The sequence below is a fragment of the Podarcis bocagei genome, assembly GCF_964188305.1.
Source record: "Podarcis bocagei genome assembly, chromosome: 4".
Taxonomy (NCBI): domain Eukaryota; kingdom Metazoa; phylum Chordata; class Lepidosauria; order Squamata; family Lacertidae; genus Podarcis; species Podarcis bocagei.
Window position 1 is genome coordinate 76,136,373 of NC_138128.1, and position 23,242 is coordinate 76,159,614.

General features: G+C 43.2%; 1 long non-coding RNA gene across 1 annotated transcript; it reads left to right on the forward strand.

Annotated features, from left to right (window-relative positions):
- Positions 1-1,402: 1,402 nt before the first annotated feature.
- Positions 1,403-22,426, forward strand: LOC308585354. The gene is made up of 3 exons (XR_014007318.1): positions 1,403-1,448; positions 13,609-13,701; positions 21,606-22,426. It is a non-coding gene; the product is annotated as an uncharacterized lncRNA (long non-coding RNA).
- Positions 22,427-23,242: the final 816 nt, after the last annotated feature.

Here is a 23,242-nt window from a genome sequence, read left to right on the forward strand (position 1 = left end):
TCATGCAACCCACTACTGCCTGCTTTGTTTGGAAGTGCCTTACAGAGCCTCAGGTATTAAATATGTTGAGGGTTGAACTACATGCAAAACATGTACTCTGATACTGATCAGCGACTACCAAAAGGACAATGGAAAGGGTTGTCCCAGGTCCAGTCTCCATGAGTGCCTGCCAATGCCTTATAGCTTGCACCAACATAATATGCTGGGATGGCATCCACCTGGTTCCAGCTGCAGCTATGTTTGTCGCATTGGCTTTTTCTCTCTCTCAGCACATCCCCTTGGTAGGATCATAAGAAACTGCCTTCAACCAAATCAGACAGATGATGCATCCAAGTTAGCACTACTGACTGACAGGGTTTCAGACAGGGAACTATTCCAGCTCTAGCTGGAAATGCTGGGGATGGAATCTGGGACCTGCATGCCTAGAAGCACAAAACTGTAGAGTTGGAGGTCGACTCCAAGGACCATCTAGTGCAATCCCCTGCAATGCAGGAATCTCAACTAGATTGTACGTGACAGACGGTCATCCACCTCTGCTTAAAAACCTCCAGTGAAGCAGAATACACAACCTTCTGAGGAAGTCCATTCCACAGTTGAACAGCTCTTATCAGATGCTCTACCATTGAGCTATGTCCTTTCCCCAGTACCAGCTGGTATTTTGCTGTCTATAGTACTGTATTTTGTCTGCCAACCAATACTGGGGCCTGAAAATGTAGTAAACTCCACCTTCTACCAACCTCCACCCATACTACCAGTTGCATTTCACACACTCCATCCCTTCTTATTTCTGGTGGGTCACTACCCCCATTTCTGCCCTTTGGGGATGTTAGAAAACATTGGTGTTAGTTTCTAGAAGGGTCATTCTTCAGGAGAATTCACGCACCCCCACCCCCTAAGAGACCCTAGAAGTTAAATCTCATTGTAGTGTGTATTTTGCCTCCAGGCACATACATATGAATGCTAAGGCATCTTGCGGTGCACAGCTTGCCACTTTATAACATGCAGTTCCAGAGATACCTTTTGAACTGCTGGTAGTCTGTTGCAAGGCAGAACCTTCAGCAAGCTACACCCAGGGATGCTCTCCAACCGTACAAGAACTGGGATGTTTCAAAGGTATGCCTATTTTGTCTGTGAAGTCTTGAAGGGTATGCCATGATCTGAAAAATTCTATCCTAGCCCTACCCTTCCCAATTCATTCAGTTACAACCACAGGATACCAGGTCCTCATAACCAAATTCTGTCATGCTTGTCTGGCCTTACTCCTCCTTGAAATAAAAAGTTGACAACCTTAGGCCCAGCCTACTGCCACCATTAGCATGGCAGATGGCTAACAAATGCAAATGAAGTTTGTGACTTCATCGCCATGGCAGAATCATCACAATCTCACTCCTCACCCTGCCCTGCTGATGCCACTGGAGGGAGGCTATTGCTGCAGCTCCTCCACACAGGTGAGCTGTTGTTATATGGACATCAGCAGAAGTTATTGCTGATAGATTGCAGAAAGCGAGATCAATATATAGCAGGAACATCCAACTCCCAAGAGACTGCGATCTACTCCTAGTATAAAAAAACTGGCAGTGATCTACACATTGTCATTGGAGGGAGGGGGAGCGTGGTGGGTGGGTGGAAGCGGGGGAAGGTTGCCCAGAGTTATTGAGCTTTTCGGGGGGGGGGGTTCTTTACCTACGCTTCCACTCAAATGCGATGCACTTACTTGTGCTTGCTGCTGTGACAGCAAAACAGACCAAACACCAGGGGTGGGAAGCTGTGACATTCATTATCCATTAACACAATTGACCAGGAGCACTCGTGATCGACCTGGATCATCCCAGGGATCTACCTGTCAATCGTGGTTGACTGGTTGAACATGTCTGATATATAGCATACAGGGCCCAGAAAATCTTGTCACCATGCTTAGCTCTTCCCCTTATGCTTTCTGACCAAGGCTAAGTGAGGAATTGAATCCGGATCCTTAAATCCAGTTCCGGGAAATCACTAGAATACCTCAGAGAACAGCAAAGCAAACGTTAATCAATACTGTTTGAATCAGCTCCTGCTGAAATCTCTCTCTACTTATTGCAGCATTTGCAGGAGCCAAGGCACACAAAATTAAAGCACCGTGCAAATGATCCTGCTTCATCCAACTGTTGCACTTCTAGAAAACAATTTATATAAATAAACTAAAGTGACAGCAGTGCCTTTTGCAAACACAAAAGAAGGGGAAGATTCACAGAATAGAGATGGGATTGGTAGTCTATTCCAGGTCAATCTTTATCCATATGTTCATTCCTCCTATTTTCTTTTTTGAAAAGATCCACATGAAATTTCATGTTCATCACAAACCCACATTTAAATATTTATGTTTATCTCAATGTAAACATTTCTAACCACATCTTATCCTTTAACATGCATTTCAGTGCATTTTGGTTCATTACTGAGCCAAGAACCGTATCACAAAATCGAAAGGATAATTACATTCTGCTCCACACATTTTCCGGGAGGTCAGATCAGGTCAGTTTGCATCGGTATTCACAGAAATTGAACTCCTCACGCATTCCTAGCACCGAGCCACTGCAGTGAGCATAAAGCTATCCCATGCCTTACAGAGGTGTCTATCCATCTTCAGGGCCCTTTGCTTGTTGCAAGAATCCCATGTGCACCAGGTGCCAAGTGAAAAGTGGGCTAATAGATTTCTGCATGAGGTAATAGCTAAAAACATTGTAGTGCACCCAGGACAATGCAATTGTGAGCAGAGAGAGAGAGAGAAAAAGAGAGAGAGAACACGAACTGAGGGCCAGTGGGGAGGTTAAGGAGGGAGGGCTAATTAGAGCCCTCTGAGAACTCCCTTCCGCAGCTGGAGAGCTGCATGCAAGAGAGGGAGGATGAGTAATGCCTAAAAATACAAGTATTGTGTCATAGGGTCAAACTATACATTACGTTAAATGTGCAGCTTGGGGCTATGTGGTTTTTTCCCCTTCATTTAATTACAGCTGCAGGGTGGGGGTGTTTCTCATCAGGACAGTTGTGCATAGGGGAAGAAGGTTTAACTGTGATTTGGGCATCAATGGATTTTCTCCCCTAGACTGCATAACTGCAAAGAATGGAAATTATACTTGCGGTACTCTACTCTACAGCATATCATAAAATATAATAACCAGTTTGTGGGGTTTTTTATAAGAAAAATCAAGTGGTATATAAATGCTATGAAATTTATGTTGTGAAATAAAATAAAGCATAGGACAGTGATGCCAAAACAGGCATTTTCCACTATTGTCCCTGTACTTGTAGCATGTTCCTCCATTGGCCAGATGTGAAGCAGGAACCATGTGTTGCCCTGAATTCCTGTTTTTATGCTTTTATATTGCTAGTTTTGTGTTATTGGGGTTTTTGTTTTGCTTTAATGATATTATTTATTGATTCTATGTCTTACTTACTTCTCCAAACCTTTATTAGGCATTACAAATATAGGGGGTAAAGGGGACCCCTGACCGTTAGGTCGAGTCACGGACGACTCTGGGGTTGCGGCGCTCATCTTGCTTTATTGGCCGAGGGAGCTTCCCGGTCATGTGGCCAGCATGACTAAGCCGCTTCTGGTGAACCAGAGCAGCGCACAGAAACACCGTTTACCTTCCCACCGGAGTGGTACCTATTTATCTACTTGCACTTTGACGAGCTTTCAAACTGCTAGGTTGGCAGGAGCTGGGAGCAAGCAACGGGAGCTCACCCCGTTGCGGGGATTCAAACTGCCGACCTTCTGATCGACAAGCCCTAGGCTCTGTAGTTTAGACCACAGCACCACCCACGTCCCATTACAAATATAGGCCATCATAAAACATCCATATATAAAATCTTAAAATAGATACAAATACACAGCCATGTAAAAATATGCAATAATGAGGATTTTCATTGGAGTTTCTTCCCACTAAATAGTGCCATTCACCACTCTAAGAGATACTATTGATAAAAACTCAGCCACCCTTGCAATTACTTCTGGGTTAATGTCAGACAAATAGAATCTGTATTTTCATTGTGCCGTGATATTAGAGTACCCCAAAAAAGGGGATAGAATGTGTTTGCATAGCTGGTTGTACAATGGACAGATGAAAATAATATGTTCTTTTCTACTTTACTAGACCTCTTAGAGATTTGCTCACTATGCAATTAAAGTCATGTCTGCATTGGCACTGACTCTGGTATCTCTGAAGCCAATGGCAACCCCCTCCCCCCCCAAAAAAAAATGGGAGAAGCAGCTGCAAGCTCAATAATCTAGCTCGATTTAGCTATCAGGTCTGCTTAGCGTCAGAGTTCTGCTTTTGTTTCTCTTCTTTAAACGTTAGCTACCCTGCTTTCCATCTATACTTAAAGAGGAATAAAAACTGAGGCTAAGCTATGCCGCTGACTGAACAACATGGAGGAAATTTCCATTTGGATAGAAATATAGATTAACTTTGTATTTAAAAAGCAACCAGAACCAGTCCAACCTGTTTATTGTAATTAAATATTGACCTAATGAGAAGCAGACAACTTCCTTTCTATGGGATATTGAAAATGTGGAAGGTAGAGGAGAGTTGAAAGCTAACATTTTTCACATAGAAAGGGTAATGTTAGAATACCACATTAGCCTCTTTCACAGATTAATCATGTGAAAAGGGGGTCCACGTGAGCTGAAGGGGCAACAGGGCCACATTGCTGACCCCAAGGTTGCATAGTTCCCCATCCCCCACGTTCACACATTATGCATGGGTGTCTATTGGGTAGGCCTGCATGCCCAGACACGGAAAGTATGTGACCCACCAGGGGTCAGTCCAGGGTAAAAATAAGTCATAGGACATCAGGATTGGGTTGAAACAGGCCACAGCTTTATCGATTACAGATGTGAGCTGGTTTTGGCAAAGGCATTGGGTATGTATCAGATATCAAGCAACCCACCTGCTGCTTGATCAGTAAGGTGGGCCAACCCTAAGTAGCAGGTTACCCATCAACATACATCACTCGGGACATTCCCAACAGGGCCACCACTTGGGAAGCTGCTATGGCCCACGGTCCCTATCTGGAATTCCAGAGAAAGCAAACCTTTCCTGGACCCCTTTATCAGGGTAACTGATATCTAATGGCTCAACCCAATGTCATAGCTGCCAAAAGTGCATATAGGCGATGGGAGATGGGATCCAGCTGGTGCTGTGTCAAAACATGTTCTCTGTTTTCTCAGAGGTTTTCTTCCCCCACCTGTTTCCCCACACTTTAGAATTCTGGTAGGTGTGGTCTTATTGTTGCAAAGTGGCCAGTGGTGGTCTGTGTAGTTTTCCCTCTATGTGTTGGAAATTTCATTCCTCCATGCTGCAGATGTGTGGTTGTTACATGTCATGCATCTGTGTTTACATTCCAGAGTGTTGGATGTCATGGGAATGGAAGTTTAGATATGCTGTTCCGTTCTGTATTGCTTTTGCTTTTCCCTTCTCCCCAAGGAAGTAAGAGAGGAGCCATGTTTTCTTCGCTCTGTTATGTTTGATTTTGTACATAATAAATTAGGCTTAGCTGTCGCACTTCAGCTTCTGTTTGGACTGTGTGCTCATGTCCTTGGATATGGGCCACATCAGCGCAATGGGACACAGGAGTGATGAATCATCCCGGGCGGTGCTGTGTTGGGGGAGAGGCATCAGCCTCGGTGTTTCCCAACATTATGATACATTTCTTCAGAGTTCTGGGGCCTCCCCAGCTGCCCATGCTTCCTGATATGAAAAGGGAAGAGAGGTGCTTTGTAATGTCTGCTCTCAGACTTTAACTGAGGGAATTCAGAGAGCCTGGTTATCGTGTGCCTCTGTTTGGTGTCCTCCAGAAGTAGCTCCCCGGATGGAAAGGAGCTGCTATGCTCATTTCCTGGCAGGTGGGCTGCTTCCTGGTAGGGTGAGTGGGAGAGACAAGGTGGTGGGAAGGTCCGCATGGTGAAAATACATTTTCAGCAATGCACTAGTTTTAGCATCTGAGGAACATGCAGGCTTTCCCTCTGCAGACATCCACACTCAGTGCCTGGATGTTTGGCGGGGGGGGGCAGGGGAGGCAAGGAAGCTGTGTGACCTCCTGAGTGTGGACAGCAGCACAACCCATCTTCTCATTTGATTGTGTGGACCCCCTACAAGCGGTTGACACAGGAAGGAGGGTTATAGATTCTTCTTTCCCTCATCTAGATCTGCATCTAGTTAATATCCTCATCTCAGAGGAACCAGTTTGGCGGCTGTTGTCTCCCTCCCCCCCTTTCTCCCAGTAATATCCTTAATTAGATTTTCATCAGAGTACTTCTTCAACTTGAATGATGTGGGTAATGCCTGTTTTTACATTCATTTTTAAATTTGCTAGAAATATATGATTTTAAATATAAAAAATTAAGAGAGAGAGACCATTTTATTAATATGTCAAGAAGTATCATTGAAATATTCCCACTAGGGACAAGTATTTCCAAATAATATTAGATTATTCAGGGACAGAAATGGATTCCAACTTACCCTACTGAGATTTTATAGGTTCTCTGCAGTTATATTATTTTGCCATTAAATGTTAATTCAGCAGAACCTTTCCAGATCTTTTTTCAAAAAAATTCTGATACAAGCTTATTGCAAATCATATTTAATCCATGGTTTTACATTTTATTACTCTGATTTAAACAAAAGCAGTAATAATAAACAGCTTGGAAACTAACAGCATTAGAGAGCGCTTTAGGATATATTTATGCTTTTCTCTGATTTGAAAGTGTCTGTCATACTTAAAACAAAACAAAAACAGAATACTGTTGCCTGGAAAGCCAGAAAGCTTTGTTTTGCTTCTCATGCTTAGGATGAATTCTAGCTTTAATAGTGGAAGTGATACAGCATTTGATGGGCTCCAAATAGATCCTCAAAGTGTGTCTAGCAGCTTGGGCATACATATTGAGATTGCGGGATGGGGAGGACTTTGAATAGTACCCCCACTCTTGCCCCACCACAAATTGCTTTTGCATTCTGCCTTAGATTCAAAAGCAGATTGGCATGTGGCATATGCGGATGGGGCTACTCTTTGTGAAATCAAAGTTTAAAGCTGCCTTGTGTTCATGGAACTACTTGGAGGTTCTTTGGATCCTGGCTTACCTTTGAGGAAGGGCTGTAGCTCAGCGGTAGAACATCTGCTTAACATACCCTCCAAAGTGTCCTGATTTTCTAGGGTCAGTCCAAGATTTATGAAAGCCACCCGGGCTTCTGAATTGATCCTGGAATATCCCTTTCCCCCTCACAAGTACCACCATGCTCAAAGAGGAGGGTGAGCTGGTGCTTGTGCCAAGCTCCGGCAGCTGTGAGGAAGCACCTCATTGCCTCTCCATGGGCGCTGCTGCCAGCCTCCTCCCTTGGGCAGCTCATCGGGGCTGCTGGAGAGCAAGTGAGGAGGAGAGGCTGTGCCCCGTGTGACATGCAGACTTTGAGGAGCAGGCAGAGGGCAGGGCTGCTCTGGGCAGGAAAGTGGTGGCAGCACTCGTCTTTCTTCTAACAGGAAATGCTCTGTGTGGGGGAGACAAAGAATGGGGGGTTGGAGAGAGTCAGTTGAGGGACAGTGAGAAATGTCCCTATTTTCATCTGAGGAATGGGGGGGTATGGCTTGGCATGCAAATGTTCCCCGTTTCAGTCTCCAGGTAGAATTGGAAATGCCCCTTGTCTGAAACCCGGGGAAGCAGCTGCCAATCAGTAAATAGACAACAGAGAGAAGTCCCAATGGCCGGTCTTGGTCTTAAGCAGCTTCCTATGCTTCCATCAATGCCCTGAATCATCAACAGACAATGACTGTTTAAACTGCTGGGTTTGGCAATCAAGAAATTGTTGTGATCTTTAATAAAACTTAATTCACTGAAGAAATGAATTGCATGGGGTTGGACTAGATGATCCTTTGGGTATTTTCCAACTCTACAATTCTAGGATTTTATGAAAACCCTTGCCTGCAAAAATTTCATTGATTTCAGTGATCGTTTTTCATTCATCAAATTCCCTGCGCTGCTAAGTATTTAAACACATACCTAAATTTAAACATGTGCTTAATCCCACTAAAGTAATTAATTGCTCCTTTGCTTAAAGACCTCCTGAACTAAGCCTTTGGGGACACAATATTATTTATGAGTTCTCTCATTGGTAGCATTCATTAGAGAAATCACATCCAGGGTTATTTCTTTCTTGCTACATGTCAAAGGAAATTTCCCTTCAGCTCAGCTTTATAAAGAGCGTTAAAACAAAGCTTCAAAGCAAGCATTTGCATTAAAGTACTCAATTATTTATTTAGATGTGGTGTGCACATCTATCTCTTTTTTTCCCTGAGAACAACATAATGTCAAGAGCTATGGAAATTAAAATTACAACCGTACACTTAAACTGAGGCTGTAGACATAGTGAGCTGGTGAAAAATTACACAATTCATATTCTTTTCATCAAGCTGTATTTATGATCAATTGGAAGGCATCTTTGGAGACCTGAGTGGTATGGCTTTTTAGTCTTTTCATGCCAAAATAGCCACCCATCCTCTACCTTTTCCTCCTCCAGACCATCTATTCATAGACTTTATGAGCAGTTGGAGACCTTTTGAACTGAAATCTGAGCTCTGAGGGTTTCTTCAGTTTTGCGTAATTCTAGCTATTACCAAAAGTTAAGAGTAAGAGTTGCTTATCCCAGTGCCATCCCAATTCCCACTGCAATTTTCTTTCTTTCCTCCAAAATAATTTCCCTTTCTGTTTCTTTGAGCCTTAGCGGTTCACAGAGGCATTAAAGCAGTGGGGAAATAGCTGGCTCTGTCTTGTGCTGATCTATTAGAATCCTTTCAAAAAATTCCCATTTGAGCCTTCGCTAAAACAATAGAAAGCAAATCACAAAGATCAAAAACAGCCTTGCAACAGTGACAAAAGACAGCTGGGTCCATGCTCCCGTTATGCTTTAGTGTATGACATTTTTACGTGTTACAGAACTAACAAGGTCAACTTTTTGAACCTTATCACAAGGATGCACATTCATTTGAATGAATTAGAATGGAAAACAATTATTCCTTCTTTCGTTTGTTTTTAACCACTTTCAAAAGTGGTAATTGTTATGCATGGAATAAATGGGCTAGAACTCTTTGTCTGGGGAAGGCAGGAGGGCTGGCACTGTGAGATTCATAAAGCTGGAATCTCTATTTAGTACAGGTAGCATTTAGCTTGAGTCTGTACACCTTCCTTAATTGCCTATAAAATGGTATCCCTGTGTCCTAACTATCTGAAATCTGGCAGATCTGGTGCTAGGGGCTTTGTTTGGAAGTACACCTAAAGATTTCGTGCCAGTAGGATCAAAAATTCCACTTATAAGCAGGATAAATGCAGCTGGGTTCTCCTGTTGAAAGTAACTGAATGTCCTAAGAGCAGACCCTTTTCAATTGTCTATCAAATGTATGACCCTTGTCTTATCTCTCTGAAAGTTGGCAGGTCTGATGGCCTGGGGAAAGTCAGTGCATGCAGCAGAAGACCGATGGGATTTTCCATATATATATATCAATAGGAAAATGAATAAACTAGTAAAATAAAGCTATTTAAGTGAATGGGAAATGAAATAACAACAAACTGGATAGGGAAACGAAGACACACCACTAGTTACAGCATCGCCATTATGAGGCCCCACCATATCATGAGAACTGTTCTTCTATGCTGTATAAACAGGGGAAACTAACAAACACAGATGGGCCAATTCTCCTCTTTTTGTATAGAAGGGTCCCTTCATGCCAAACGTGCAGCAATGAGCGATGCCAGCCTCAGTGTCAATTTCCAGTGAGATCTCGTGAAATCTCAAGAGATCTTACCAGAAATCGGCTGGTGATGCTTCACTCCACCTCCAAGAGGGCCAGCACTGCTGCTAGATGGGGGGGAGCAGAGGGGAGCAAGAGGGAAGCAAACAAATGGCTGGCTAGACTTGGCAAAGGGGCTTGTGGCCTTAATAACGGAAAATCATGCAACAAAGTAGAGCCAAACAATGCCCTAGACACCTTCACTGACTGAAATGCATCAACCATGGCATCCAGGTCATTACAAATGTGAGCAATTTTATGCTTCGAGTACCTAGCAAACATGGCACAGTGTGATACCAAGGATTTCTTTGCCCAGCTTTGGGCTGGTATGCCCAAAGTATACATTAGTCAAAACTTAGTATATTAGGAGAAATAATATCACATCAAATTCCCATGTCACAATCTACCATTATCTGAGTAAATATGGTGGTGAATCTACCCAGCAGTGTTGCCAGTGTCATTTGGGTCTACAGATATACCCTACTGTTTTTTTAAAGATACAGTAGAGTCCAAAATACCATTTAATCTTCTCATGCATACTTCTCTAGGATACTTTTTTCTAATATAGATTCTTCTTCCCCGCCCTCAGAGGGTGCGGGGGGGAAGCCTTGGATCAGAGTTTCACAAAGAAACAGCACTTATTTATATACATCAGAAACATATATCTGCTCTGAACTAGATAATCAGTATTTCCCTCCCATGATCTTCCCCATGGAGATAAAAAAAAATTACCATTTTAGGAAATATGGCTTTATATTCTGCTAAAACTAGATCAAAATGTTTCATAGATAAAAATAACATTTCTTGGGGCTTTCTGTTTTGCGCCTTTGTTGCCAGATGCTGCATAAAGAATTAATAGAAAACCTGTCTAAAAGAAGTTTTCAGAAGTTTTCATGGAGTGGCTTTTTTTCTTCTCTGAACAATTAATGATTTATTTATTTTCCATTTTCCTGCTGTAGGATCCATCTAATGAAGTCAAAACACTGTTTTCAGAACTCTCATTTCAGAAAAACTTATGAGGAAGAAGCATATGCTCTCATCAGGCTCCCTGAAGCTTTCCTTCCTGTGTGGAAAGATTTCTTCATATCCAAAGTAAAATGGGGAAGGGTGAAACAGGGCCTAGCACTGGGATTGCGCTAAGAAACAAAACAGAAGAAACAGCGTAACAAAAGTTACCTGTAGATTTTTCCCTTCAAGAAGTAACTCACAGCCATATTGCCATCACATTTTCCCCTAACTGTAGTTTCCAGACTATCTTCAAGGGCAGCCCTATGTAGAACACATTAAAAAAGTAAAGGGACCCCTGGCCATTAGGTCCAGTCGTGACCAACTCAGGTTGTGGCGCTCATCTCGCTTTATTGGCCAAGGGAGCCGGAGTACAGCTTCCGGGTCATGTGGCCAGCATGACTAACCCACTTCTGGTGAACCAGAGCAGCACACGGAAACGCCGTTTACCTTCCCACCGGAGTGGTACCTATTTATCTACTTGTACTTTGACATGCTTTCGAACTGCTAGGTTGGCAGGAGCAGGGACTGAGCAACGGGAGCTCACCCCGTTACGGGGATTCGAACTGCCGGCCTTCTGATTGGCAAGTCCTAGGCTCTGTGGTTTAACCCGCATCCCTGTAGAGCACATTCCAATAGACTAATTGAGAGGTTACCAGAGTAAGTATTATTGTAGCTAAGCCAGGAGTAGACTTTGGTCTTTCAAATTTCAGCGGTGCCCTTTGCAAGAGCAGAATTTGGCACCCCTGCCTCTTGCCTTCTATTCTGCTCAATTCGTTATACCACAGTTGCGACGTTCTGCAACACCCCCAGATAAGAAGCTCACTGTGTGAACTTGGGTCAGCCACAAACCTAAACTACCTTGCAGAGGTGTTGTGAGCCTAACTTGGTTCCTTGCTTCTCTCTAAAACAGAGCTCCTTGGATGAATAATGATTTTTAAGTGCAATTAATCAATGAAGTGTTTGAGTGTGCATGTGCATAATTGTATATTTTGCAGGAATTAATCTTCTCATTGAAAAAACTAAAAGAGAGAGCTGGAAATGTGAGAGGACTAACAGTCAACTATGAGGTGCAATTACATTTTTGTCAGTGGTCATCAGGCTTTCTTTGTGCAAACTGGAGATGGTCAGAAGAGACCCACATCTCTAATGTTTTCTTTTGAAGCATCCAAATTATATGGACAATGCCAATTTATTAATTTTTTTGGGGGGAGGGGTAGTAATTATTGACACTCAACAACAAAAAATTAGTTCTGTCCAAAGAGGTTCTGTGCATTGTTTTGAGGGGGCAGGGCGGAGTCTGTGGGTAGCAAAGAGGTTGTGCACATTCATGCATATAATAGATCTAGGACAGTATCAGTGTTTTATTTTCCCTAGAAAAGGTTTTACGAAAAATCATGTTTTCCCCCAGTCGATGAGACGACAAAATAAAATTAAGAAAACTTTGTTCTCAAAAACAGTGCCTGGGGCTGAATTTCTGTGCTATAGAAGGTTGTAGGAGATCAAGACATTGAAAAGAAATTGCATTTTTTCACCTGCAGAAGCTGGTAAAATCTACGGCAAAAACCTATTTTATAGTTAACCTGTAATTACTTCCAAATAGTAACACAGACCTGAGTAAGTTCTCCGGTTCAAATCACCCAGACAAAGCCCTCCAGCAATTGCTGGCAAGGCTCTGCGCTTCCTTTTCACAGATTACTTGGGGCCATTTCTTCAGACTAAGGCTGATACCAGGTTTAAGGAGATATAAGGGCAGGTGCCGTCCGGTGGGCACCACACATCACCCTTGTGGCCTTCCAAACTTGCTTTAGAAGAAGATGAATGTCGACAGGTGGAGGTGGCAGAAACAGGGACAGGTGGCAATGCTGGACTCAGTGCAGCTCCAGCCTTGCAGTGCTCCCTCAGCAGTGAAAAGAAGCACCAGCTGCTGTCATCTTCATCAACCCCAGTACCCCTGGACTCTGCCCTAATGTAGAGAACATTGAGGGCAGAGCCTCAAGGTATTGGGGATAATGATGACAGCAGCTGCAGCCATCTGTCCCGGCGTGTCTCATCACAGTTCTTAGGCAATTGAATGATAATAATTAAGGGGTGGTGTCAGTGACAGTAGGCCAATCCAGGTCCTAGGGGTCCCAACATTTGCCCCACAGTGCCAGGTACTGATGCCAAGCCTGCGTCAGACATGCATCTACCATCACATCAGTGGGCATGATGAGATTGTGCTTATGGGTGGGCTTTGGACACATGCTGTGAGGTATAGGCACAGCTAGGATGGAGTTGGATCCTCAGAGGTTCTTCTGATGTCCCTGGGTCAGTTATCTAAGTGTTGGCTCCACCACTGCCTGCATCAGCTGCCCCAATGTCTGGCACTTTTCCAGCAGAGGGGAGGAGAAAGGATTAGCTCTTCGTTTCTCCTCAGGCTACTTCTTCCTGGTGTCAATCAAGCAGGGAGGACAACTTTCTTATCGGCTCTCACCCCCATTTTTTAAAAAAATGAAATCCTAAGCAGGCATGCAAATAAATACCACAAAATAATACATGCAAGGTAGTCAGCTTCTGAGCAGGCTTAATCTGCTTTGGCCTCCTTTTTTAGTTATGTATCTATTCTTAAAGTTTCTCAAGGGAATATGAATCTTGAGGAATTTTGTTGTGGTGTGACAGACCCCTCATTAAGTTTGATTTTTTTTAAAAAATGAAAACAATATTTAAGGGTTGTTGGAGTTTTTTGCCTTGGGGCACAGTAAAAGGAAAGCTAATGGAGTCCTTTTTGTCTTTGTTTTTAATTAGGAAATATAGATCGTGGGAGATTTGAGGGGGAAAGGTGCAGCAACCTATGAATTTTAGGAAACTACTATTCCCAGGGCTTGGGCCTGGAATCTTGTAAGTATTTAGCTGGAAAGTTTTGTAAGTGTGCACACTTCCTGTGATTTCCAGTAACATGCTAAAAGTAACAAAGCAGCAATGCCATTTCAGCGGGGGTGGGGTCACCTGTACAGGCTCAATTCTTTCAGTGATGATTTGAATTGTATCTAAGATTTGAGGTCAGGGGGTCCACACAGAGTGTCCCCCATGGATACAGCTACCATATTCTTCGCTCCATAGGGCGCACCCGACCATAGGACGCACCTAGTTTTCAGAGGGGGAAATCAAGGGGGAAAAAATGATTCCCCCCCCCCCAGCTCTAGGAGCAGCGGACAGGCTGCAGGCAGCCTGTGCGCTTCTCACAGACCTTACCCTGCTTTTGCGGGAGGTGGGGGAATTCCCCCACCTCCCGCAAAAGCCCACAGTTTGGGGAGAAGCGGACAGAAGCACACAGCCTGTGCGCTTCTCCCAAACCTTCTCCCTGCTTTTGCGGGAGGTGGGGGAATTCCCCCATCTCCCGCCAAAGCCCACAGGAGCCACACACCCTTTAAGGAGCGCACAGCTCCTGCAGGCTTTTCTACAAGGAGGGAGAAGGGACTGATACAGCCAGTCAGTCCCTTGTCCCTCCTCAGGGAAAAGCCCCCAAGAGCGGCGCGCTCTTTAAAGTGTGTGCGTCTCCTGCGGGCTTTTCTACGAGGTGGGGTAATTCCCCCACCTCCTGCAGAAGCCACACACTCTTTAAAGGGGCTGTGCGGCTTCTGCTGGCTTTTCTGGGAGGTGGGGTAATTCCCCCACCTCCTGCAGAAGCCACACACTCTTTAAAGGGGCTGTGCGGCTTCTGCTGGCTTTTCTGGGAGGTGGGGTAATTCCCCCACCTCCTGCAGAAGCCACACACTCTTTAAAGGGGCTGCGCGGCTTCTGCTGGCTTTTCTGGGAGGTGGGGTAATTCCCCCACCTCCTGCAGAAGCCACACACTCTTTAAAGGGGCTGTGCGGCTTCTGCTGGCTTTTCTGGGAGGTGGGGTAATTCCCCCACCTCCTGCAGAAGCCACACACTCTTTAAAGGGGCTGCGCGGCTTCTGCTGGCTTTTTTGGAAGGTGGGAGAATTCCCCCACCTTCCGCAGAAGCCTGCAGAAGCCACGCAGTCTTTAAAGGGTGCGTGGCTCCTGTGGGATTTTCAACAAGGTGGGAGAAGGGACTGATGTGGCCAGCCAGTCTCTTCTCCCTCTTGGGGAAAAGCCCGCAAAAGCCGCACAGAGCTTGTGTGCGGCTCTTGGGGGCTTTCCCCGCCTGCCTCCCCCCTGCATTTGCTCCATAGGACACACACACATTTTCCCTTGCTTTTTAGGAGGGAAAAAGTGCGTCCTATAGAGCAAAAAATACGGTATATAAAAGAAGTCATGGCTGGCCTGGCTTGACAGCGATAGCAAGTTGTATGCCTAAACACTCATATAGACTTCTCCCACACTGTCTAGGAAGCCATCATGGGCACATAGGATCAGATATTATTTCCTCCTTTGGCCCTTGTTCTCCACACAGATCAGCCGCTGAAAGGGATCGAAGAAGAAGATTAATTGGGCTTGTTCTAGTTTTTAAAATAAAAACCTGGAATATCTTGGTTACATCTGCCACCATGACCTTGCAAAAGCTGAGCTATAGAGGAAACAGCATCTTGATACTTAGGGCTGCCAATGAAGGGGTGAAAAAAATACATTATCATTAAAGCCGGAAGCATATTTGCTAGTATTTAACAAATCATGTGCTTCATTTAAATACTGTTGCCAGTAGCCAAATATATTAAATCCACCTCATTAGGCATTAAATCAATGGAGTTAAAAATTAAATGACAGGGGCTTGTTTTAGTTTATGTCAAGGTATATTTCTACAAGCACAGTTAAGTACCAAAGTCCCCCCATTTTAGATCATTACAGAAATGACAAGGCGCTTGGGTAGCCCGGAGGAACAAAGCTGAAATTCCAACTAGGGACTGGGGAGAAATTCAATTCAGTTCACAGTTAAAGATGAACCTACCTAATTCTCACTTTCCTAAATAATATACGAATTAAAAACGCACCCAGCATTCAAATTTCTACAAACTTTACTTGGATGGGGAACAGTGTTGCAATGTGTTCAGAAAGGCATATACTGGAGCCCAGTGTGCATAAAAATGCATATATAAGTGAAAATAAAGTACAAAGTAACTTTAGGAAAAACTGGTTTGCAAAATGTGTAATTTGGGAGAAATTTGCTTGAAAATGCTGGTGAATTTTCATTAGGACTGATGTGGAAATATGGAGAACTGAACTTAGACTCAGCTAGACTGGTAAAGAAAAGGCAATTTATATGCATTGTATGTGCGATATAACATTGTGCCACTGGATGGCGACATGGAGTCCTGCTTTTCTCAACCTGTTTTCCCCGTTTAAATTTACAATGCTTTAAACTGAAACTCTTCTTTGATGTGTCTAGATCCAGCCTAAGACTCCTCTGAGAGAAACCAAAATTAACAGCATTGCCCACCACTAGTTCTATGAGAAAGTTAGCGGAAATGTTGGGAAGGTGAGGGACAGAAGGGTTGTCTACCCCAATAAAGGTTCACAAGGAACTCCATAGAGGGCCCCTTCGTAGGCTTCCCCAGTGGCATGGGAGCCACTTTACTGAAGTAAGATTGCATACCCCACAAGTATCCCAGAGAAATTGGCACATCCTGTTTTCTCACATGAGGGCATGGCGGCCATTTTGGCTGCCACAATTCACACCAAGATCTTGCCCTGAAAAGGACACAATATAATGTTGGAGGATTGGGAAAGGCTGTGGAAGAAAGGGGTTAAGTTTACTGGATGTACTGTATTAAAAGAAAATATTATGAAAATGATGTATAGATGGTACTTAACCCCGGTGAAATTAGCAAAGATCTATCATACAAATGATAATCAATGTTGGAAATGTAAAGAAAAAGAAGGTACCTTTTATCATATGTGGTGGACGTGTCCCAAAGTGAAACACTTCTGGGAAAAGATTTATAATGAGTTTAAAAAAGTTGAAAAATACATTTATTAAGAAACCAGAGGCCTTTCTACTTGGAATATTAGGACTGGAATTGCCCAAAAAAGATGTTAGACTGTTTTTGTATGCCACTACGGCAGCAAGACTTTTATTAGCCAAAAACTGGAAATCGCAAGAAATACCAACAATAGAAGAATGGCAGATGAAGATGTTGGATTTTTTGGAGCTGGCCAACCTGACTGGAAGAATCCGCGACCAGAAGGAAGAGGAGACACAAGAGGATTGGAAGAAATTTAAAGAATATCTAGCTAAATATTGTGATATAAGATAAATAGAAAATTCTTGGAAGTAATAAATAGGCTTAGGGATAGAATAAGAATGTGTGGTAGTAAATATTAAGGATTAGAACATTAATAAAGGATAAGAGGTTAGTAAATGAAATGAGTTAATATCATTAGAAATATGAATTTGGAGAACTGTTATACAGGTGATATAATGAAATTTAGATGGGATTCGAGGAAGTCAGTTATCAATGTAATGAGAATTAGGAATTTGAAGAAACAATTTTTCTATGTGTTTTGTTCATTGCATGTAATGTGTTTTACTTTGTTGTGTGTTTTGTTATGTCATTTTTGTGATAAATGTGGAAAATCAATAAAAAAAAATGGGGGGGAGATCTTGCCCTGAAAAAAGTGCTCCCCCCAACAAAAAGTTTTTTTTTCAGGGCCACGATGCAGAACCCCAAAACACAAGTGCACATTTTGGGCTCCATGATCTCCCATGGGTCATGTGACTCATGCAGGTGCACGGGCAGGAAGATGCAGATCCCCGTTTGGGGACTCAAGAAGTTGGAGGGTATGAGATCTCATAATGCTATTGTGTTGTGTGTGTGTGTGTGTGTGTGTGTGTGTGTGTGTGTGTGTGCCATACAAACCATATGAGCCCCCTCTTCATGCATTTGCCTGAATACATGAGGGTTATAAGTGTGTAGAGGGGCAGGAGATGCATGGAGGCCTTGTTCCAAATGTATTCAGGCATGCAGTCTTCTCTCAGACCACCGTGCTTCTGCAGGGGACTTTGACATGTGTGTTTCTGAATGTTTGACTGAATGTTCTTAGAATCCTCCCTTGTGATCTGGAAACCCAATACAGTGGTACCTCAGGTTACATACGCTTCAGGTTACAGACTCTGCTAACCCAGAAATAGTGCTTCAGATTAAGAACTTTGCTTCAGGAAGAGGACAGAAATTGTGCTCCAGAGGCGCGGCAGCAGGAGGCCCCATTAGCTAAAGTGGTGCTTCAGGTTAAGAACAGTTTCAGGTTAAGAACAGACCTCCGGAACGAATTACCGTATTTTTCGCCCCATAGGGCGCACCGCCCCATAGGACGCACCTAGTTTTTTTGGGGGGGAATAAAGAAAAAAAATGATTCCCCCCCCCCAGGCACAGGGCTGGCGCGGGGGAAGCCCGAGCTTCCCCTGACCCCAGCCCCCAGAACAGCCTGCTATCCGCAAGCCTAGGAAGCCCAGTGGGAAGTCGCACCGGTCTCCCCAGGCTTGTGGAGAGCTGCGCGAAGCCGGGGCGTGCTCTTCAGCACGCCCCAGGCTTTGGACTGCAGGCAGCTCTGCACAGCCCTCGGTAGTCTGGCACGAAGTCGCGCCGGTCTCCCAAGGGTTGTGCAGAGCTTCCTGAAGCCTGGAGAGCGAGAGGGGGCGGTGCGCACCGACCCCTCTCACTCTCCAGGCTTCAGCGAAAGCCTGCATTCACCCCATAGGACACACACACATTTCCCCTTCATTTTTGGAGGGGGAAATTGCGTCTTATAGGGCGAAAAATACGGTAAGTACTTAACCCGAAGTACCACTGTATGCAAAAAAACCTCAAACCAGATTAACAAAAGAATTAAACCATAAAAGTATTAGTAAAAACAGTGGAAAACAACTAATTAAAACATTCAAATAATAATTTAAATCGCCAATGAGCTAAAAACAGAATGAAATGCATGTAAACATTCCACAAATCTGGGTAGGCTTGTCTAAACAAAAACGTTTCTAAGTAGGTGCTGAAAGCGGAGGCCCAATGTCAAGATCAAAGTTGTGGAGTGGGTTAAGGAGATCTCACAAGTCAACTGGTCCCAAGTTTTTAAGGCCTTTATTTGCCAATAGTAAAATCTTGAGCTTGGCATGGAAGGGAACAGGTGCCCTTCAAACTTATGCAGGCAGCTGAAGAGCACTATTAGGTATAGTTCCTCTCTCCTCACCTCGCCTTCCCAAGTGCTGCTCACCCTGCCTCAAGGCTAGTTGCTGGCTACTGTAGAAGCAAAAAGCCTTTTGTGTATCTCAACACCTGATTATTTTCTTAACATCTGCATCCATGAAGTCATTCTTAAAAAGGAAGGCGGTAAAGCAATGCAATGCACTCAGCACCTGCGGTTAATGGGATTAGTGGCCTAGAGAGCCACTGCCAGTCAGCACTAGACTAGATAGCCTGATAAGGCAGCTTTTTATATGTGCACCTATGGAAATTCAGAGGTCTATCCTGCCTCTTTGCTACTTAAGGGATCTATAGCTGGTACACTCAAAATACATACACATACACTGAAGCAATGGAGGGAGAAGTGACAATTTATATAGAAGAAATACCTGCTTGAAATAAACAGCTTGCTCAGCACATTGGGGGTTTCGTTCCTCAGAATAGGGCTCTAGGTTTTTGTTTTTTTTCCTTTCGACAAACTATTGCCACATTTTGCTGACGCTCGAGGACTTGAGTCCTTGCAGGTCAGTACTACTCAAGAGGGTATATAACTAACTTTGATTGCCCTTGACGTGTTTGGCATGTCATCCATCACTGAGCTTAAAGGGTGCAATACAACATAATACAGGCTTTCAGCCATCAGTGGAAACAGCAGCAGCAAGGAAAGCATGCAACAAGCTTTAAATATAAAAATGTAAGTGTAAAATATGCCTAACATCACATGAAGTTAAAAACGTGATTAGCAGTCAGACTGGATGACATACAATAATGTGGAATAGAAGTCTGCACATGCAGTTAGATTTCTATAACTTCTCTTCCATCCTGCCCCACCATGTTGCCCCAAATATCTGTTCCAGAGGGTCACCCAACCAGGGATAGGCAAATCTGTTAATTTTGGCTTTTCCCTGTTTCTTAATTTTTCCTCAGCCTTAAATTCAGTTCTCCCACATTTTCACATCTGTTGGTTCATCTTTTAAAAAAATCCTCATGAAAATCCATCAACATTTAATTTTTACTGTTAATTAATATGATGCCTTTGGACTAAGAAAGCTCACAAGGCATCTCACAAAGAATAACCCACAGAAATAAAATTCAAGTGCCCAAAACACAAAAATCCAAGACAACAAAATCTTAACATTTCAAAAGAAGTGCCAATTTCTCCTAATAAACATGTTTGTGTGCAGTTTTGTGATCTTCACTAATATATGCATCTCTCTGCACATTTTGCCCTAGTATATAGAGTTTTTTACAGATTACTTGGCAGGAAAACAGCACTGCAAAATTCAGAGAAGTGTCTTTCAGAAGACGGCTGTTGTTTTGGTCTGTGTATTGTTTTCAATGCAAACTGAATCAGAATTCTCCTCCATCTCAACCCCTAACCATACAAATCAGATTTTGGGGCTGCACAGGAGGCTGGGTGGGAGGGGAGGAAGGCGAACCCTCGTTGCACAAGTGAGCGCCTGCAAGCACTATGTTGACTCTCCCCAATGGTGTTTTCATAATCAAATGCCAGGTACAGGTGGACTTATCAGTATTACAGTGCAATCTCCACAAAATTCCTACTCCACACAGCTATTAAGGGGGGAAAGCTTCCTTTGGTGCCAGTGTGGTTTCCGCCCTCAGGCTAACTGGCACATAATGGTTGGGATTTCCATGCAGAGGAAATGCTCAAAACCTCCCTCCTTGTTGCGGCTATCCTGATAACCATCTCCCCCTGTCAACCTGGTATTTAATTTTTATTTTATTTTTTAACCCACATATGTTGTGATTGCAAATCAGATTGTTAACATCCTGTTAGGCCTATAGATGAAAGCTCCACACAAGTTTGATTCTCAAGGCTTGTTTGTGATTTAACATAGCTAGTATCCCCACCATGGATAGATGCTAAACATCTGGGCCAGCACACCAACTCCTTAGCGGAACCTTATCTAGTTTGGCCCTCAGCCAGCTATTCTTCCAAGCTCTGCTATCATTCTTACAGCACAATCCTAAACAGGTTTACTCAGAAGTTAGTCTCTCAAGTAACCATGTTCCGGAATTCAGCCTTATTCTTCTCACACAAGCAGAACAGAACATATTAAAATTCCTTATTCTGAGTCCATCTAGCCCAATGCCATCTATTCTACCTGCAAGGATGTCTCCACAGAGTAAGGGAGCCATCTTAAGCTGCTATGTATTCATTAAAAAAAACCCCTGAGATACTGGGAATTGAAGCAAAGACCTAATAAGGAGTTTGCAAGGATTTTCTGCTGAGTTCCCCTCATATATGAAGTCACTTTCAGTCTATGATTCAACAGCTCCAAAGATTAACAAACTCAATGTATGCATAGATGGAAGAGACAACACAGGTAGAGAGACAGGATAAAAAAAGGTTACCTTTGTATTTCCTACATAGAACAAATGCTAAATTTCAATATTCTTCAAAAGGGCGCAATTGAATTGATCTTACATCATTCCCTAAGTGAAATAAGGTTGATGGTACCATATAGATATTTCAACGCATTAGCATTTTTGTCAGTTGATGAGAAAGCGTTTCATACAAAAACTCGTATGATCAGCAAAACATGAACACTGCTAACTTATTGCCTGTCTTGATTTTCATTTTCTATTCAAAGCTCTGAATTATTAATCTCCTTCTAAGTCAACTGATGTAATTTCTTTTCAGAGGAAAACAAAATGCTTTGCAGAAAAAATTCTGAAAGGCTTTCATCAGAAATCTAAAGCACCAAATCGGCTAATCAGTCCCGTTGAGGAGGAGAGAGGGGAAAGGTTAGCAAAGTAACAACACGATACACCCTTGTCAAAATCAAGCTGTGGCTCAAAGCATCTGGAGGGCCAAAGGTTCCCATCCATGTAGACAAGCATTATGTTTCAAACAATGGCTGAGAATGTTATGGCATCAATACCCCTCACCTGTCTCCAGCATTTGGTATTCAGAGGTACACTTGGTAAGGCCCTTCTCTGAAGCCAGAGGTTTCACTGACAAAAACTATCCTCCACAAATTTGTCAAATCCCTTTTTTAAAAGCTGTCTTCATTAGCCAGTGTCTGGTGAAGAAATATCTGAACATATGAAGATAGACCAACAATCCATTAAGGATAGTGAGACAGGTTTTACCTTTGCAGAAGCTATGTTGATTCTTTTTCAGCAAGACTTATTTGTCTACCGGCTTAATATTTTTCCTTTTAATAATGCTTTCTGCTAAATTACCAGCACCAGATTATTACTTTTTGAACGTGGTCTGCATTGGCCGCTTTCCAGTACAGGTACTGAGGCCAGTCTTTAGGACAAGCTTTCGTCAAAATAACAATTGCATATTTGAGTTAAGAACTCTCAACTTCCATCTTACCTGCTTGCTCCCAGTTCCCTTCTATTTCTCTTTGCGCCACCAACTCTTTGTTGCTCTGAGGTTCATCCCCCCCCCCCCCGGCTTTGCTACTTGCTTGTCACTGTTCTTTCTCCCTCTTTCTCCACTCCATGCTTCCTGGCCAGTCTCACATGTGCCAGCTTCTGAGGTCCTCCAACAGCTGTCTGTAATCACCTCCAGGTGCTGAGAGCCCTTCATCAGCAAGGATGAAGAGACAAGCCATTGCAATGGCCACAGCTTTGTACTCCAAGTGAGGTCTGCAACAAAATGTTGCAGTGTGGAGTGCTCTGGGTTTCAGTCAGTAAGCAATGCTTTCCTTCTTGTGTGTGGATGTTGAAGTTTCAGGTAATGAAGGATGCCCACACTGAGAATGAGTTTGCTATTATATAGGGTTTCATATTACAATTTGCAAAGAAAGGGGGAAAATAGAATGGCATTCTATAGGATTTCACATACTGCTTTAGAAGAAAAGAGAATGTATTTCTTGTTTACTGCTAAATGCTAATTATTCCATGGAAATAACAGCTGTGCCAACAGCCAAATTGCTTTAAAAATGCAGGGTTGAGTTCTGCATTCCAATTAATGTTTAGATTAGACAACATGTGGGAACGTCCTCTGCAAAATTAACTTTCACATATTAGAATTATTTTACCTTCCCCTAAAATGCTTCGCTTGAGCAGAACTGTCCAAATGCAATATTTAAGCAATAACTAGTTATAAACTCACACACAAAGATGCACAACATCTTTGGAAATTCCATTACCCCTCAGATTTGCTACAGCTGTGTGTTTGCCTGAGCAGGATCCTATGAATGTAGCTTGGATTTTCCTTTAGATGAGAAGGGAGGGCAAATCAAGTTCAGATGAACTCATCTGATTGTAGACTCAGGAAGAGGTACAACAAAGCTAGTAAGCAGGTGAAGGACTCCGGCTAGG